Genomic DNA, 6,730 nt, shown 5'->3' on the forward strand with positions numbered 1-6,730 from the left:
GAGGCTGGAGACTTGCAGACCCTGGCAAGCCAAAGAAGACATAAATAAAGCTATGTTCATTCCACCCCTCCAGCAGGACCTTGAGGTGACAACGACAGTGGGAGCTGGGACCTAATGGAGTCTTGGTGAGACTTTGCACAACAGCAGACCAATTCAGGCTCAGTCTCTGAGGAGGGCATTAGCTCTCCTGCTCTAAGTTATCACAGAGTGGCTGCCATCCCCAAACCATCATCGTCCTTCAAAAACACGGACTCTTGTGCCTCTATACACCTAAGTCTCCCTGGGGCCGCTCGACAGTCTAGGTAGAGAGTTGTGCTCCCAGGGATGGGTAGGGAGAACTGCCCTGACCCAGCAGGAAGCAGCTATAGAGGACTGACAGGATCTAGAGCCTTCAGCACCTCAAAAAGACTTTTGGCAGCAAACTCTCTCAGGGGAGAATTGAGGCAGGACAAGTAGGGACATACCCCAGGGAGGCTGCTCATAAATATTCAGACTGGATCCGCCAGAGTCTGCACAATAGGTGAGACAGGAGGGGTACGGGTCAGCCATTAGGGGTTCCACATGGGACAGGGAGGATGGAGAAGGTCAGGGGTGCATGCGTCACTCTCTGGTGGAGATGCCTGTAAACTCTGGCACAGACCTTCACTTTGTAATTAAGCCCTATCATGTTCTGTTCTCTGTCTCTCTCTGCCTTTCCCTTTGCTGGTCCAGTCCATGAAAGATTCTTCTTTCATGGATCAAGAACCTGGATATGCTGTCCAGTAACAAAATCACGTTGGCTCTTTGTTTATGCTGATCCATGAGACCATAAATGAGAGTAATGACTCGGTCAGCTTTTTAAAGCAGACTTCCCACTCAGATAGTTAACAGAGTCCCCTTGGCTTCTGTGGTTTCACATGCTGTATTTGATGTCACTAGAGTATATATTCTGTTGGGAGTTTCTTTCCTGGGTAGACATCACCACATCACTAATTTTCTCTGAATAGAGAAAGTAAAATGAAAATACAAAGCTGAAAAAAAGGAAATTTCAAAATGAGAGTTAAACTCAAAATGCTCCTTTGGAACTGTCCCAGTTATATGCCAATTTAATCTCAGCCATAAGCTTATTCAAAACCACAGATACCAAACATTTTTAGATTTCACAACAGACTCTATATATCATCTACCAAAAGCAAGGATGGAGTGTCAGAAAATATTTCACAATAACTTCGAAGCAACTTGACAAAGCAAACAGGAAAAATTAAGAAGCAACAGCATCACATAATCAGCCAAATATACTTGGAATTAGTCAACAAGGAAGAAGCACTTTCTGAAACAAATGCTTAAAACCAACTGTAACTGTGAAAGACAGGGATTCAAATACATGTGGCAACTAATGGAACAGCCACAAACCCTCAAATGGCCTTGGCGTACTTGAGAAAAGGACTGTAGCTGCTTCTCAAGCTTTTCCAATCCACTGGGCACACATACAGCAATCACTGTGTAAGGACATCTCCCAGTAAGCAATACAGCAGCAGCTACATACAGATTCTTTGAAGATCTCCCACCTCGTCGTTCTCTGTAGCGAAGTCTGACTTTGCAGATTCAGGGACAGAGGTAACCACTTCAAATCTTAAGGAAAAAAATCTCAAAGCCATACTTATAAAGTAAATAAGAAAGGTAGAAGCCTAATTTTTTGAGATTCAGAAAACTTGGATTTTATGCTGCATCTTTGTTCTTCAGAAATGTCTTGGTCCTTTGTGTTTCTAATATAAGTTTTAGGATTAACTTGTCAGTGCACACACATGTGCACACACATACTTATAAAGTAAATAAGAAAGGTAGAAGCCTAATTTTTTGAGATTCAGAAAACTTGGATTTTACGCTGCGTCTTTGTTCTTCAGAAATGTCTTGGTCCTTTGTGTTTCTAATATAAGTTTTAGGATTAACTTGTCAGTGCACACACATGTGCACACACATACATAAATACATACAACGTATTGGATTACATCAACTTATAAATCATTACGGCGAGAAATGGTATCTACAGTATTGACTCTTCCGGTTCATGCACATGCTGTATCCTCTCCCTCATTTATTAGGAGATTTGTTCTTTTATCTCTGATGATTATAGTTTTCTGTATAAAGATCTCACACATTATTTGTGAGATTTATTCTTAAATATGAATGTTTTTATGCCTTGTAAAAGAACTATTTTTAAAATTTATCTTTCTGGGTGTTTGTGACTGGTATTATAAATACAATTAATTTTTGTCAATATTGACTTTGTATCCAGCTCTGTTAAATTCACTTATAAATTTTAATAATTTAGTTATAATTATTTTAAAATTTCTATAGATAAAATCATGCCATCTGAAATCCCAAATATTATATTTTTATTTCTTTTTCTTTATCATATTGATGATGATTTCTCATACAACATTAGATAATCCCATTATAACTGAATTGTTAGATTTTATAATTTATAACAATTTATACTTGTTAGATTTTATTCACTGGACCTCAAATCCAGCCTATCAAGAGAGATGCCTTTTTAAAATTATCTTTCTCCAAAAAATTATGATTGATCTGTAATGGCTCTGTTACTGAAGAAATCAATCAAAGTACAGGTGTCTGGATTTCTTACAGCAACCAACTTAAAGTAAAATGACTCAGGCATAAACTTTACTAGGAGATGGAGGGATTATGCAAATAATTTTTATGTCTAAAAATATATAGAAGATAAAACAAATTTTAGTCATGGCATTGCTGAGTTTACATTTTATTTTTTCTTGTTAAGAATTCACAGAGCTTTAATGTTGAATTTATCTTTATCCTGTCCTTTAAGTAGTCAAGCATAAATTGACATTATTATTCCCTACTTGGTTATAAACAAAGTGAAGCCTAGAGACACTGACATTTTTTAAACTGGCAACAAAGGCAGCATAGAACACAGGATTTCTGAATCTCAGAAAATTAGGCTTCTCTTTTCCAAATTCTTTCACCGTGTAGCTTTAAGATTATTCCTTTAAAGATTTGCAATAGTTACCTGTCTATGAGTCTGCAAAGTCAATATCTCACTGTCTTAATTAATGTTTCTTTTTAGTAAGTCTTGATACACAGTTGAGTAAGTCTGGAGAAGGTTTAGGCAACAAGTTCTCCCTGCTCCAGGATTTAGACCCTGCCTTGAAACTTGGTCCTGACTTGGGTGTAGGAGGGTGAATGGGGGAGAGGAGGGTGCAGAGACCTTCCTCAGGGATCCATCAACATCTCAGATTTCTTTGCTTCTCCTCTTACTCATTTTCTTTTCCAGCCAAGAGACACTTAACCTAGTCTCCAGAATAGAAAACCTGTGCCCTTTGACTAATAATATATTCTTCCAAGTTCATTTTTATGTTCTGGGTTTTTCCCTATACTCCTGAGAGGTGGGCTGTTGAAATCCAAAAGCCCCAAGACTTACTTCTGCTTTCTGTTGCATCATCCTTCCCCTGAGATAAGGAATTATTATGATCAAATTGGTGAAGGACAAAAATTATAAAGAAATGTTGAAGAGAAAACTTTAAATCATATCTCAAAATGTTATCCTACCCAATTTGTCTAGAGTTCAAAAGATAAATATAGATCAAAGATAAACATCAGAAAGGCATGAGCAAATTGATGATAATTTACAGTAAAATATAGGAAAAGGATTGTTGTAAATGACATAAACTAAAATTAAGTCACTTTGTCTGAAAGCTCATTTACTATAATTTGCTCGTCACTAGCCCAGGAAAGTTTTCCATCAGGGCAAGTGAAAATAACTATGTCAGGGCTTGTCTCCATCTCTCAAATGTATTATTCTATAAACTTCTTACCTAGTTAGTATGGAACTCTCCTGGGCTGAAATTAATGAAGATGACAGTGGTTTTTTAATGAATACCTGGTGACCTCCTTTTTAGAATTCCTGTTATAATCAAATCATCTAAGATTGACAATTGTTATTTTGAAATGTTATGTTTAAATAGATAAAAATGAGAAAACAAATAAGAAATTGTGCTTTTTAATATGATTTATGCTCCCTTTTAGGGTATACACACAATTAGGTTAATAGTTTTCAAAAATTTTAAATTATTTTTAAATAATTCATATTTAAGTAAATTCATATAAATAAATAAATTCTTGTATAAAGTAAGTAAATTCATATAAATAAATAAATTCTTGTATAAAGAATTTTCTCAGAAACAAATAACAGTGAAAAGCTAGTTTTAATACCTGGGAAATGTCTATACATTTGCCCTTTCTTCTTACAAGCAATCACCAAAAGCACTTGTACTGTTTCGAATTTTCTCAGAAACAAATAACAGTGAAAAGCTAGTTTTAATACCTGGGAAATGTCTATACTTTTGCCCTTTCTTCTTACAAGCAATCACCAAAAGCACTTGTACTGTTTTCTAGGCTATTAATCCCTGTTATAAACAAAACTACATTGTACCGTTTCTGTGCTGGCTACTCTATTGTCTGTATTTTTGCCCTCAGATTATAGATCCAACTACTTACCAAATATCCTTGACTGACCACCTACTCAGGTGCCCAAGACCTGAGTATTACTCTTGCATCCTCTCTTTCACTCTTCACATACATATTACCAAAACTTCTTTGTTCGTAACTATACTTGAATCTCTTTGTTTTTCTCCTTACCTACCATCAATACCAAGATAATTACCGTAAAGGGTCTAAAAAACTACAAAATATATCTGTTTTGTCATCCTCTATTCTATTATCCACTATACAACCGTCAGGGTCTTTCTAAATTGCAAATCTGATCACTCCACTCACTTGCTTAAAAAGTTTCAATTGCATCTTATTGTAACGTTTGCCAAAACACCACCTTGGGTGCCGGCCACTCAAAGCAGAATTAGCTATTCTTTATGAATTTCCCTTCTTATAATCAATTATAATTTTTTGGTTTTTTTCTCCCTCTGTCAGGTGCCCAAGACCTGAGTATTACTCTTGCATCCTCTCTTTCACTCTTCACATACATATTGCCAAAACTTCTTTGTTCGTAACTATACTTGAATCTCTTCGTTTTTCTCCTTACCTACCATCAATACCAAGATAATTACCGTAAAGGGTCTAAAAAACTACAAAAGATACCTGTTTTGTCATCCTCTATTCTATTATCCACTATACAACCGTCAGGGTCTTTCTAAATTGCAAATCTGATCACTCCACTCACTTGCTTAAAAAGTTTCAATTGCATCTTATTGTAACGTTTGCCAAAACACCACCTTGGGTGCTGGCCACTCAAAGCAGAATTAGCTATTCTTTATGAATTTCCCTTCTTATAGTCAATTATAATTTTTTGGGTTTTTTCTCCCTCTCTATAAGGGAAGAAGCTGTGTTTTTCTTGTTTATTATTCTATCTCCAATGGCTAGGGCATAAGCTCAAAAATGGTTTTAAGTTAATTACAGACTGGACAAATAAATTTCTCAAAAGCAGTGACAGAATCATAAATTCTTTTCTATTATCAGTAAAATAGCATAGAATGACCCAGTTGTTGAGTAGAATTAAGTCACTCTGGGTCTTCCTGGAGCTTATTGGCCTCATTGTTTCCAGAACTATGAGCTTTAATTTGTCTTAACCAAAAAGACTTTCATTAACAGGGGCTCTCTCACTTAACCTGCTTTTCTAACACTCACTGTCTAGTCTCCCACTAACTCTACTGCAAAGAGGAGCCACACTTCTACCCATGAGGCTGACAAGAGGTCTTGGCTGCGTTCTGCATGCCCTCATAGGCGACATGGACACTTGTGATCGCGTGCCTTTTAGTGAGAGCACAGTTTATCTTTGCCCGGAGACCTCTCTGCCCTTACTTTTTGAAGAAAATTGCTTTCTGCTTCTTCTGTCTTCAAATCAATAGCTTAGCTGAAAGTCATAAAATTTATATTTTTCTGTTTCCCCAGTAACCATCAGGAGTAAAATTATGTGCTTCTCTTCCTTTTGATATAAATCTTTGAAGACTAGAAAATACATGTCCAAGTTACATCAGAGCATAATTTTGAAAACATATCAAAAGAACAAAATGCTTTTTAAAAAACATACATATAAAGCAATATATTCATAAATAGTCATCTCAGAATCTCAGCTCTCAGCGAGGTAAACTTCCACCCTCATAAATGTAGTATCAACCCCAGTTTAGATACAAATAAACTGAACCTCGGAAAAGACACATGAATACAAGACTTGATGGGCAACTGTGACCTCTACTTCCCCAGAAATCTTGCAATAACCAACATGACCACATGCGACTTACAGTAATAGACATTTACCAGGAATGAGTCTAATGGACTAAAATGTTATCAATACAAATACCACTATCCAGAAATAAATATCTAGACTTTTTTTAAAAGTACCAATGAATTTTATTGCATTTTTTTCATTTTAGAAATATGAGTCTCATCCTCCAGAAAAAAAGTAAGCTAAGAAGAAAGCAAGCCTAAATGAGCAAGCTATGACAATGCTTCAGTTAAATAAGTAAGAGTAGAGGTCAAAGGAAGGGGAACCCCCATTTGAATTGGGGAGACTGAGAGAGAGACCATAAGAGGAGGGGAGAGAAGCAGAACTGCAGGAGGGTTCATGAGAGCAGGTACTGCTTGCTAGGCCACTACTTCTGTTCTGTTAGCCCCTTTTCTGCTCGGCATGGTGCCCTCTAGTTACTTTTTAAATTCAGCACCTTCCTTTATCCACCATTTTCATCTGGCTGTAACTATT

This window comes from Galeopterus variegatus, unplaced genomic scaffold, assembly GCF_000696425.1.
Source record: "Galeopterus variegatus unplaced genomic scaffold, G_variegatus-3.0.2 Scaffold4107, whole genome shotgun sequence".
In the NCBI taxonomy this organism is placed as follows: Eukaryota; Metazoa; Chordata; class Mammalia; order Dermoptera; family Cynocephalidae; genus Galeopterus; species Galeopterus variegatus.